Here is a 13,554-nt window from a genome sequence, read left to right as displayed (position 1 = left end):
CTGGATGAATGGACTATAAGGTGGATAGAAAGCTGGCTAGATTGTCGGGCTCAATGGGTAGTGATCAATGGCTCCATGTCTAGTTGGCAGCTGGTATCAAGTGGAGTGCCCGAAGGGTCGGTCCTGGGGCCGGTTTTGTTCAATATCTTCATTAATGATCTGGAGGATGGTGTGGATTGCACCCTCAGCAAGTTTGCAGATGACACTTGTCAAGGTTCCTCCCCCACTCTGAACTCTAGGGTACAGATGTGGGGACCTGCATGAAAAACCTCCTAAGCTTATCTTTACCAGCTTAGGTCAAAACTTCCCCAAGGTACAAAATATTCCACCCTTTGTCCTTAGATTGGCCGCTACCACCACCAAACTAATACTGGTTACTGGGGAAGAGCTGTTTGGACGCGTTTTTCCCCCAAAAATACTTCCCAAAACCTTGCACCCCACTTCCTGGACAAGGTTTGGTAAAAAGCCTCACCAATTTGCCTAGGTGACTACAGACCCAGACCCTTGGATCTTAAGAACAATGAACAATCCTCCCAACACTTGCACCCCCCGTTTCCTGGGAAATGTTGGATAAAAAGCCTCACCAATTTGCATAGGTGACCACAGACCCAAACCCTTGGATCTGAGAACAATGAAAAAGCATTCAGTTTTCTTACAAGAAGACTTTTATTAAAAATAGAAGTAAATAGAAATAAAGAAATCCCCCCTGTAAAATCAGGATGGTAGATACCTGACAGGGTAATTGGATTCAAAACACAGAGAACCCCTCTAGGCAAAACCTTAAGTTACAAAAAAGATACACAGACAGGAATAGTCATTCTATTCAGCACAGTTCTTTTCTCAGCCATTTAAAGAAATCATAATCTAACATGTACCTAGCTAGATTACTTACTAAAAGTTCGAAGACTCCATTCCTGGTCTATCCCCGACAAAGACAGACTGTAGACAGACACACAGACCCTTTTGTTTCTCTCCCTCCTCCCAGCTTTTGAAAGTATCTTGTCTCCTCATTGGTCATTTTGGTCAGGTGCCAGCGAGGTTACCTTTAGCTTCTTAACCCTTTACAGGTGAGAGGAGCTTTCCCCTGGCCAGGAGGGATTTCAAAGGGGTTTACCCTTCCCTTTATATTTATGACAACACTAAACTGGGAGGAGAGGTAAATAGGCTGGAGGGTAGGGATAGGATACAGAGGGATCTAGACAAATTGGAGGACTGGGCCAAAAGAAATCTGATGAAGTTCAACAAGGACAAGTGCAGAGTCCTGCACTTAGGACAGAAGAATCCAATGCACCGCTACAAACTAGGGATCGAATGGCTCGACAGCAGTTCTGCAGAAAAGGACTTAGGGGTTACAGTGGATGAGAAGTTGGATACGAGTCAACAGTGTGCCCTTGTTGCCAAGAAGGCCAATGGCATTTTGGGCTGTATAAGTAGGGGCATTGCCAGCAGATCGAGGGACGTGATCGTTCCCCTCTGTTCGACACTGGTGAGGCCTCATCTGGAGTACTGTGTCCAGTTTTGGGCCCCACACTACAAGAAGGATGTGGAAAAATTGGAAAGAGTCCAGCGGAGGGCAACAAAAATGATTAGGGGACTGGAACACATGAGTTATGAGGAGAGGCTGAGGGAACTGGGGATGTTTAGTCTACGGAAGAGAAGAATGAGGGGGGATTTGATAGCTGCTTTCAACTACCTGAAAGGGGGTTCCAAAGAGGATGGCTCTAGACTGTTCTCAGTGTAGCAGACGACAGAACAAGGAGTAAATTGGGGAACAGCAGAGCAGCACACAGCAGGAGTTTGCCTGGGATTGGTGAGTATCCGAGTGCGTGTTTGCTGAGTAAGTATATGAGTGTGTGTTTGCTGGGAGGGCAGTGTGAGAGCCTGAGTGAGTGCCTGATTGGCTGGTAGCCTGCAGGGGGCGGGCATTGGGGCCATCTGTTTGTTTGTTTCAGGGAAGCTTGGCTGTTTAAAAATAGCCAGAGCTTCGCGAACCAGCTGAGCGGCGGGGAACAGCAGAGCAGCACACAGCAGGAGTTTGCCTGGGAGTTCGCCTGGAGTGAGCCCAGTGAGGCTTACATCTTGCCAACTTCTCTGAGGAAGCTCATAGTAGGAAGGTGATTGGGGGGGGTGTTTCAGCTGTTGTGACCTGCACTGGATGTGCCATGTTTGTCTTTCTTCCACAGGACAGAAGCGACTTTGTCTGTACAAAGTGCAAGCTGGTCTCCATATTGGAAGAGAAGATTGAAGGTCTGGAGCAACAGATAACGAGCCTGCATTGCATACGAGAAACTGAGGATTTTCTGGACAAAAGTCAGGATATGCTTCTACGGGCACAAAGCTCTAAAGATTTAGAGCAGGTTGCACAGCGGAGCCAAGAGGCCAGTGAAGAAGCTTGGCAACATGTGACCTCCAGAAAAGAAGGGGGAATGTCCGGGTTCCAGCAACGCGAACACAAGTAACTAACCGCTTTCATGTTCTCTCCACAGGTACCTTTGCGGAGAGTGGACCAGATGATATGTCTGGGGGGAGAAAGCAGAAGGAGACTCCACTGGTTGGAAGGCATGAGATGCACTGTCCTGAGATGGGGGGGTTCCACGACCACCACTCCCAAGAGAAGGAGGCGGGTGGTGGTGGTTGGGAACTCTCTCCTCCGGGGGACTGAGTCATCTATTTGCTGCCCTGACCGGGAAAACCGAGAAGTCTGCTGCTTGCCAGGGGCTAAGATTCGCGATGTGATGGAGAGACTGCCGAGATTCATCAAGCCCTCGGATCGCTACCCCTTCCTGCTTCTCCATGTGGGCACCAATGATACTGCCAAGAATGACCTTGAGTGGATCACTGCGGACTAAGTGGCTCTGGGAAGAAGGATAAAGGAGTTTGAGGCGCAAGTGGTGTTCTTGTCCATCCTCCCCGTGGAAGGAAAAGGCCGGGGCAGGGACCGTCGAATCGTGGAAGTCAACGAATGACTACACAGGTGGTGTCGGAGAGAAGGCTTTGGATTCTTTGACCATGGGATGGTGTTCCATGAAGGAGGAGTGCTGGGCAGAGACGGGCTCCATCTTACGAAGAGAGGGAAGAGCATCTTTGCGAGCCGGCTGGCTAACCTAGTGAGGAGGGCTTTAAACTAGGTTCACCGGGGGAAGGAGACCAAAGCCCTGAGGTAAGTGGGAAAGCGGGATACCGGGTGAAAGCACAGGCAGGAACGTCTGGGAGGGGAGGGCTCCTGCCTCATACTGAGAATGAGGGGCGATCAGCAGGTTATCTCAAGTGCTTATATACGAATGCACAAAGCCTTGGAAACAAGCAGGGAGAACTGGAGGTCCTGGTGACGTCAAGGAATTATGACGTGATTGAAATAACAGAGACTTGGTGGGATAAGTCACATGACTGGAGTACTGTCATGGATGGTTATAAACTGTTCAGGAAGGAGAGGCAGGGCAGAAAAGGTGGGGGAGTAGCACTGTATGTAAGGGAGCAGTATGACTGCTCAGAGCTCCGGTACAAACTGCAGAAAAACCTGAGTGTCTCTGGATTAAGTTTAGAAGTGTGAGCAACAAGAGTGATGTAGTGGTGGGAGTCTGCTATAGACCACCGGACCAGGGGGATGAGGTGGATGAGGCTTTCTTCCGGCAACTCGCAGAAGCTACTAGATCGCACGCCCTGGTTCTCATGGGTGACTTGAATCTTCCTGATATCTGCTGGGAGAGCAATACAGCGGTGCATAGACAATCCGGGAAGTTTTTGGAAAGCATAGGGGACAATTTCCTGGTGCAAGTGCTAGAGGAGCCAACTAGGGGGGGGAGCTTTTCTTGACCTGCTGCTCACAAACAGGGAAGAATTAGTGAGGGAAGCAAAAGTGGACAGGAATCTGGGAGGCAGTGACCATGAGTTGGTTGAGTTCAGGATCCTGACACAGGGAAGAAAGGTAAGCAGCAGGATACGGACCCTGGACTTCAGGAAAGCAGACTTCGACTCCCTCAGGGAAAGGATGGGTAGGATCCCCTGGGGGACTAACATGAAGGGGAAAGGAGTCCAGGAGAGCTGGCTGTATTTCAAGGAATCCCTGTTGAGGTTACAGGGACAAACCATCCCGATGAGTCGAAAGAATAGTAAATATGGCAGGCGACCAGCTTGGCTTAACGGCGAAATCCTAGAGGATCTTAAACATAAAAAAGAAGCTCACAAGAAGTGGAAGGTTGGACATATGACCAGGGAAGAGTATAAAAATATTGCTCGGGCATGTAGGAATGAAATCAGGAGGGCCAAATTGCACCTGGAGCTGCATCTAGCAAGAGATGTCAAGAGTAACAAGAAGGGTTTCTTCAGAATGTTGGCAACAAGAAGAAAGCCAAGGAAAGTGTGGGCCCCTTACTGAATGCGGGAGGCAACCTAGTGACAGAGGATGTGGAAAAAGCTAATGTGCTCAATGCTTTTTTTGCCTCTGTCTTCACTAACAAGGACAGTTCCCAGACTGCTGTGCTGGGCATCACAACATGGGGAGTAGATGGCCAGCCCTCTGTGGAGAAAGAGGTGGTTAGGGTCTATTTAGAAAAGCTGGACGTGCACAAATCCATGGGGCCGAACGAGTTGCATCCAAGAGTGCTAAAGGAATTGACGGCTGTGATTGCAGAGCCATTGGCCATTATCTTTGAAAACTCGTGGCGAACGGGGGAAGTCCCAGATGACTGGAAAAAGGCTAATGTAGTGCCAATCTTTAAAAAAGGAAGAAGGAGGATCCTGAGAACTACAGGCCAGTCAGCCTCACCTCAGTCCCCGGAAAAATCACGTCCCTTGATCTGCTCGCTATGCCCCTACTTATACATCTCAAAATGCCATTGGCCTTCTTGGCAACAAGGGCACACTGCTGACTCATATCCAGCTTCTCGTCCACTGTCACCCCTAGGTCCTTTTCCGCAGAACTGCTGCCTAGCCATTCAGTCCCTAGTCTGTAGCTGTGCATTGGGTCATCCTCAAGGAATCAATCCTGAAGCACTTACATGAGAGGAAAGTGATCAGGAACAGTCAGCATGGATTCACCAAGGGAAGGTCATGCCTGACTAATCTAATCGCCTTCTATGATGAGATTACTGGTTCTGTGGATGAAGGGAAAGCAGTGGATGTATTGTTTCTTGACTTTAGCAAAGCTTTTGACACGGTCTCCCACAGTATTCTTGTCAGCAAGTTAAAGAAGTATGGGCTGGATGAATGCACTATAAGGTGGGTAGAAAGTTGGCTAGATTGTCGGGTTCAACGGGTAGTGATCAATGGCTCCATGTCTAGTTGGCAGCCGGTGTCAAGTGGAGTGCCCCAGGGGTCAGTCCTGGGGCCGGTTTTGTTCAATATCTTCATAAATGATCTGGAGGATGGTGTGGATTGCACTCTCAGCAAATTTGCGGATGATACTAAACTGGGAGGAGTGCTTGATACGCTGGAGGGCAGGGATAGGATACAGAGGGACTTAGACAAATTGGAGGATTGGGCCAAAAGAAATCTGATGAGGTTCAATAAGGATAAGTGCAGGGTCCTGCACTTAGGATGGAAGAACCCAATGCACAGCTACAGACTAGGGACCGAATGGCTAGGCAGCAGTTCTGCGGAAAAGGACCTAGGGGTGACAGTGGACGAGAAGCTGGATATGAGTCAGCAGTGTGCCCTTGTTGCCAAGAAGGCTAATGGCATTTTGGGATGTATAAGTAGGGGCATAGCGAGCAGATCAAGGGATGTGATTGTTCCCCTCTATTCGACATTGGTGAGGTCTCATCTGGAGTACTGTGTCCAGTTTTGGGCCCCGCACTACAAGAAAGATGTGGATAAATTGGAGAGAGTCCAGCGAAGGGCAATAAAAATGATTAGGGGTCTGGAATACATGACTTATGAGGAGAGGCTGAGGGAACTGGGATTGTTTAGTCTGCAGAAGAGAAGAATGAGAGGGGATTTGATAGCTGCTTTCAACTACCTGAGAGGTGGTTCCAGAGAGGATGGTTCTAGACTATTCTCAGTGGTAGAAGAGGACAGGACAGGGAGTAATGGTCTCAAGTTGCAGTGGGGGAGGTTTAGGTTGGATATTAGGAAAAACTTCTTCACTAGGGAGGTGGTAGAATCTCCTTCCTTAGAAGTTTTTAAGGTCAGGCTTGACAAAGCCCTGGCTGGGATGATTTAATTGGGGATCGGTCCTGCTTTGAGCAGAGGGTTGGACTAGATGACCTCCTGCGGTCCCTTCCAACCCTGATATTCTATGATTTCTATGAAATATAAAATAAATATATTTTGTATTGACTTTTATTTTCTGGTTTCCTATCAGTTTTAAAACAGATACTTATGGTATGAAATCAGCAGCAAAGGGCTTCTCTGTTTCAGGAAAAGCTTGCGAGGAGAATAGAAAATAGGAGGGCAAAAAAAAAATCTTTCTACAACCAATAAGCAACAGGGTTCCCTAAAAATATCTGGACATTGTGAAAGTAATGTTCAAGGCCCTACAATTCCAGCGCCACAATATCCAGGCTATTACTGACATTACTTTACATTTGTAGCCTATATGGTTGCAAAGACAAATATTTAAAATCATAATTCTTTTGCTTGAATAGTTTTAAATGTAACAAACATTATTATACTTAGCCATCATGGTAAAATGCAGTGGCAGATATAGCAACAGCTGGTTGTTCTCAAGGTTTGTGGGGATGGAGAACTAAGAGTTCATCTTTACGCCCTGCAATTTTAACTATGTTGAAAGCTTCAACTGCCAAAAACCCAACTCACTAACCAACCTGTGAAAATGAAATGGAAGATGTCAATGAATTCCAAACATATAGGGGACAGCCACTACCTGATGCATGTAACCAATACAAGAGTTCCAAATGGCTTTAACTATGTCCCTTCTGTTCCTCAAGCTAAATACAGTCTTACAGAATGCATCTGGGAGAGACATGCAAAACCTACTGCTTCTGTCAGAGTAGCATCGTCTTTGTAATATTTCAATAGGATGCTCTGCTGCCATTAGCCTTATGAATTAAAAATAACTAAACTAAATAATGTTAAGGTTGCAAGTCTATGCAACTTTAATTTAGCCCTCATGTGAATGTGCATTATCAGTCTTTAATAACATGGTCACATGCTATTTTGTCACAAAACTCCTGCCTTATTCAGTTCACAGAATGGACAGTGCTCACATACTGAGCATCTATTCAATATTTTGTCTTATCCTCATTGTTCCATGTTTACTGCACAATGTTCAAACTTTGCTCTGAAGACAGAACTAATAATTTCCGTATTGGCTTTTCTTTGGTGCACATTGCTATCATCTACCTAAGTGCTTCACAGACCTCTGTGAATTTATCTTCCAAATACCCCGGTGAGGTGAGGTGCGGGTGGTAATATTACAGATGGGGAAGGAGTGAGAGACATTAATATCAAAAACATACTCTAATTTTGGGTGACTGACATGAGATTTTCAGAGATCTTAGCATTATATGGCACTTTATTTGTTCAGCTCAGCTCTCATGAATTGACTTCAGTTGCAGCTGTGAGTGCTCAGCACCTCTGCAAATCGGGCCATCAGGCACCCAGACAATGCCCGCTGTGGTTTAAGTGATTTGCCTAGCATCAGATAGAAACTCTGAGGCAGCAATGGAATCCAGTTCTTCGGGATGGCATTCAACTGCCGTAACCATAAGACCATCCTGTTTCTCCTTGCCGTTTCCTGCCTCAGGCACTATACACCTTTCAGTTTTTGTATCAAATGAGGTGTGCGTTTGGGGGGAGGGAGGAAGGGGTCCTACAGACAACAGCTTGACCCTAATACTTTCACAAAGTATCGTCCATCTCATGCATTCAATGGGGTAGGGTCCTGTGGGAAAATGAATATGCACAAAGGGGATTAATTAAAGTTGCACTGGCAACTTTGATTCTGGTATTTCCTAACTCTTGACTTTGCAACATTAAATGTTCTTTTTAACGTATTTTTGAACATAATTTCCAAGGGTTTTTTTTTATATAAAAAACCTGCAAAATCATCAGGTGGAACCCCTGAGCTAACAGTTACCAATACTGGTTCTTATCTTCTTCGTGGGTCAGACACTTCTAGAGAGGAAAAGGCACACATTTTGCCAGTGGGTTTCATGGCTATTTGCTGACAGTGGAGGAATGTTGAAACTCAGGATGCCTGGGTTCTATTCCAGATTCTGAATGGACTGGACTGTATTGCTTACTAATCCTTCTGTCCCTGCAAACTTCCCAACCATCTGCCCTAGCCCTGTGCCTGTTCTGTCCCTGGCATTGCTACATGTGCCTCCTGTATTTGCCATCCAAGTATTTTTTGCTATTATGTCTTTTTCTTTTCTTATATTCCTTGTTTAGATTTCCAGCCAGTTTTGTTTTCAATAGCAAAAGTGTCTATGATAAGCTCCTTATATATAAATTTCAATCACGTAGAGCCCAATTCCAGCACCTTTAGTACACCTGAATAGCACTTTATTCCATAAGTACACCTATTTGTTTTAATCAAGCTATTCAGAGTAAAGTGCTGCTCACCATGAATAAGGGCAGCAGACTTTAGCCCAAGTACATATATACACATGTTGTCATGGGTATATAATTTGAGTCCAGAAGCTTGTAAGCAAGAGTTTAAAATTACATATTACTAAATAATCATCTCTGTCTTGTTAATAACTTGCTTCCAATGATCTTCATTTGCTTGTTTATTTGGCTCATATCAGATAGCCAGACTGTAAAACACCTGACACGCATTGGTGAGCATTCTCATTATTTACATGGAACCCTTCCGCATTGTGGCTGATCTTTAATTGTATTTACCCTCACTACACACGAGTGATGTAGGGAAATACTATTATTGCAATATTTTCAGAATGAGACCTGAAATGTAGAGAGATTAAGAGACAAACTCTGTGGCAGAGCAGGGCATTGAACTTGAGTCTCTGACTGACACCATAATCATTGGACCGTCCTTCCTCATTTGAGGCTGTGGTTCTACTTCTATGAATAAGTGCTCAGCAGTGTGAGTCAGGGTTTCAGAGTCCAACCTGCTGACTGCAGGCTTCTTATTTTCCCTTGTGTCTTGTACAATGCTGAGCTCACTCCTGGTACTTCATAAAAGCTGGTTGAGAAGGAGATAGCTGACCTTTCTTCTCTTTCACCTCTTGCTTGGTGGTGTCCACCAAGCCTCAAAGGAGAAGTTAGGCAGGAGAGCAACTGCACAACCATAGTTTGTGGCTAGAGGGTATCGGGAAGAAGGGGACTACTTTGAAGTCAGAGGCCTGACAGGGAAATGTCTTTGGTTCTGATAAAATGTTTTGAAAAAAACATGTTTTCATTGTTGAATTTTTTATTCAGATGTTTATGGGTTTTCACTGAATAAACAATCACAAAAAACAAACTAGCTTTTTTTAAATTTGCAATTGCCAAAAACAAACCCCTGTTTTTTAATTAAAATTTCCCCCCAAAATTAATTGAAAGATGACATTCCTGTGGAAATTTCCGTTTTTGACAAAAATGATAAACTTTCAAATGAAAAATTTCAGCCACCCCTGATTTGTGGGAGTGGGCCAGCACAATTGTTAGCACACAGGTGTTTGTGTCACTTTTCAAAAGGTGGCACAACATTCTTGACAAGACTAGACTCTAGCTAAAAGGACAAATCTTAACTCTGCTATTCCTGTGACAAAAAGATGCGGTAGACACATATCTTTGTCAGTAGATATGCATCACAACATTTTGAATCTGTGACAATTAGAATTAAGATACAGTGGGATTAATTTAATATCTGTCAAGCATTCTGAATATGAAAATCTCTATCTAAGCCATAAATGGCAGCAGTATTTCTGACAATTTTGCTTTGTGATCATAGTCAAGATAGCTTCTCAGTAACTTTTGGAGAGCTTTTATTTAGTTAGTTAACCAGATCATTGAAGTGAAATAAATCTGTGTTACAAAAGCGAAAACAAAAAAAAGTGATTTTATGTGGATTCTTTTTTTCCCTCTCACTGCTTGTAGGCTTCATTTCTTGGATGCATGCACACTGTCACTACATTTTGACATCAGGCCCCTATTGTGGAAATGCAAACTTCCATATTCCAGGAAAAAATGCATGAAAATAAGCTTCCTTCTTTTTAAAGGGAAAAAAATAAATGCCAAGTGTTAGTCTAGCTGGCAGTAAGCACATATTATTAACTACAAGTTATAGGTGATATATTTATTAACTCAAAAAGGATTAATTCAAGCAAACAATCAAGTTTTAAAGAGGTCAATTCAAATTTTATTGTGGAATTTAGAGAATCAAAGGAAGATTGGGGAAAAAATAAGACAGATGTTCTCCTTAATTGTACTCTCTATAGATAATATTTTGCCAATCAGAAACAAAGGATTAAATTTTGACTCAGACAATGACTGTTATTAATGTCTAAATAAGTGTGTCAGAGAGAGCCATTAGAGGGGGTAAAGGCCTCTCTCCCAATACTGCTGAAGGTAATGTAGAAAATATTTCTTTTAAATTACTAGGGGTCTCATGTCACAGATCTTGAGACCATGACTTCAGGGTAAGAAGATAATTTCTTCTAGTTTGATCGTTGAAAATAATGCTTTGAAAAGTTGGACGTTCTATAGAATAAAATGAGAATTACAAACTTGTGCCTGCTCCCAGAGAACACTGAAGAAGAATATACTGAAAGGGTTTTTGAGACATCACAAAGCAATTTACTAACTCTTCATTTTTCAGCAACATCAGCTTTCCTTTGAATTGCAGGAAAAGCCACTTCTACCAGCCAGAACAATCTACATTATGTGTTCAGGTATAGAAAGAAAAAAACAAATCTTAAGAGCTATCAAGTTCTCACACAGTATTGACTACTGGAGCTCCCACATCGGACTACATGGGTTACAGACCCACAGTACTTGAGAGAAGACCACGCTTGCCCGAAACTAAAGAGAGTAGCTATGCTTTGTGAATACCAGTGATATTTTGAACTCAGATTACATTTGGAATAAAGAGGCCATTCCTATATCTTCAGATCATTTGAGGAAGCCATGATGTTCCTTATTGCCCAACAAGAGGAGATGTTTGTTAAAATAATAAAAGAAGCTGAGGTAAAGGTAAAGGTAAAGCTCACTTCAGTTTTTGTCTGATTTAAGTAATGTAACTCTAGTTCATTTGCTTGACATTATTTCAATGTGTAAAGGATGCTAAATTTGTGTAATATGTGCCAAAGCTATATAGATAAGTTATCTAAATACTTATATAGCTATGTCACTTTTCATATATATTTAACATAATAATAAAAGGAGAAGAAATGTGTTAACTTAAAATCCTTTAAAATGTTAATAAAATGGCTTTATCCGTGTTCCTTCAGAGATGAGAGGTTGCTGGAGCAGCTTCCAAAATTGCCTATGTGCTGCAGTGTCTTTCTGTTGATAAAGGGGATGGAGAACAATTTAAAATTAAAGAGGAAAGATGATCATGGGATTAAAATACTGGACTGGGACACAGAAGATCTGAGTTGAATTCCTGGATTTACGACATACTTCCTACGTGATTCTGGGCAAGTTTCTTAATCTCTCTCTATGCCTCATGATGGTCCCTTCTGACCTGAAAGTCGATGAGCCTCAGTTTCTCTAAAACAACACTTTCTTTCTTTCTTTCTTTCTTTCTTTCTTTCTTTCTTTCTTTCTTTCTTTCTTTCACTTTTCTATTTAGATTGTAAGCTCTTTTGGGCAGGGATTGTCACTTGCAATTTGTTTGAACAGTGCCTAGTACAATGGGCCCCTAAACTCAGTTGCAGCTGCTACAGTAATACAAATAAAGCAAAATAAGTAGTATTAAAATGAAAAGTTAAATCTGATGAGATGTTGAGCACAGGACCTCACAGGAACAGATCCTTAGGAAGCTGTGCAACTCCAGTGATTGCTTCTGCTGAAACAGGAGAATGAACGTCTTAAAAGAGAGAGAGAGAGAGAAATCTAGCTATGCAGCTGCCCTTTCCTCCAACCTGATTAACACTAACAATAGGGGAAGTGAGTATTTAAAAATGAAGCAATTGTATCTCTCCCATCCCAGCTGAACTGGGGCAAGGGAAATGAATGAGCCTTAAATATTGAAGCTGCATTAGCCAACTTTCAGACTGCTTCTATTTCTTCCAGGAGAAAATAGCTAACAACTAGTGCCTTGCAGAATGAGAGCATCAGATTTAAAACAGCATTTCATCCATATTTTTGTTAACTGAAACCTATTTCATTTATGAAATTTTCAACTGTTTCTTTAGGACTAGCATCAGTGAAAGGCATATTCAATAGACCGGCTATTTCAAGCATGTTTGCAGGAAAAATGGCGTGGGGAGGGGGAGAAAGAAAGACAGATTTACTGTGATCATCGGTGCTGGAATTAGGGATGTGGGGGGTGCTGCAGCACACCCTGGCTGAAAGTAGTTTCTATCACGTACAGGGTTTACAGTTTGGTTCAATGGCTCTCAGCACCCCTACTATAAAAATTTTTCCAGCCCCCCTGACTGTGCTCATGTAATTGAACATTTTGTGTGCGTGTTATTGCAAACAGAATTGGCCCTTGATACTGGAGGAAATTCAGAAATTTTGATACTCTACCTGGAGCTGGTCAAAATTACAATTTTTCAACAACGTAAGTCAAAATTTTGAAATTCAGTGAACTGGATGACTATTTCACAACAAAACAAAAAATTGTGACAAGGTTTCCCATTTTTCTACCAGCTCTAACTCTATCATAAACAAAACATTTCAGAAAAAAAAGTAACTCCCTCCTGTAGAATCAGAATTCTTAATGGCTGCTACTTTACTCAGTGATGGAGCAATGTGGGGGAAGGTAGGTCAATTTTTGATACATACTAGAAATGTGCAGTGAAAATCATCGCTCCCAATCATCTTTCAGAGTGTAACAGCTCAGTCAAACACTTTCAAAAACCCATTTGTTTGATTTAGAAAAAAGAATCAAGAAGAACTCTCACACTGTTCAAAATGCCAATATTGAACAACAATGGCACCAGAATGCAGCTGTGCCACCTCCCTTGGAAACAGGAAACCATACCACGTATCTACCATTAACTCAGACACAGCTTTCTGTTCCATTCTAGAGCTCTCCTATCTATGACATTATCGTCCCAAGGCTGCCGAGTCACCTCATCAGATGCCACAGGTTTGCTCGAGGCACTGAATCAGTGGCCTGACAGAAGTCTATAAAAAGGGCTGTCCATGGTTTATTAAATTCAGCCATTGTCTCAAAAGACACTGGTGAAATGGCCAGGTCTAATTTGCACTGACCGTCCCGGCCACAAAAATACATCCCTAATTTGCAACAGTAACAGAGACAAAGACCTTCTCTTGGACCAGCAATAGTGTAATACCTCTATAGTTGCTACACTTGGCTTTGTCCCCTTTTTTGAGCAGAGGCAGAATTACATTCTTCTTCCAGTCAGTGAGGATGATATTCGTGCACTGGATAGTCTGGAAGAGTCTATACATCCAGAGTACAATAGTACTCCCACCTGTCTTCAGCTACTCAGGGTGATGTTATAAACCCCT

The sequence above is a fragment of the Eretmochelys imbricata genome, chromosome 1 (assembly GCF_965152235.1).
Source record: "Eretmochelys imbricata isolate rEreImb1 chromosome 1, rEreImb1.hap1, whole genome shotgun sequence".
Taxonomy (NCBI): Eukaryota; Metazoa; Chordata; order Testudines; family Cheloniidae; genus Eretmochelys; species Eretmochelys imbricata.
This window is presented reverse-complemented; position numbering follows the sequence as displayed.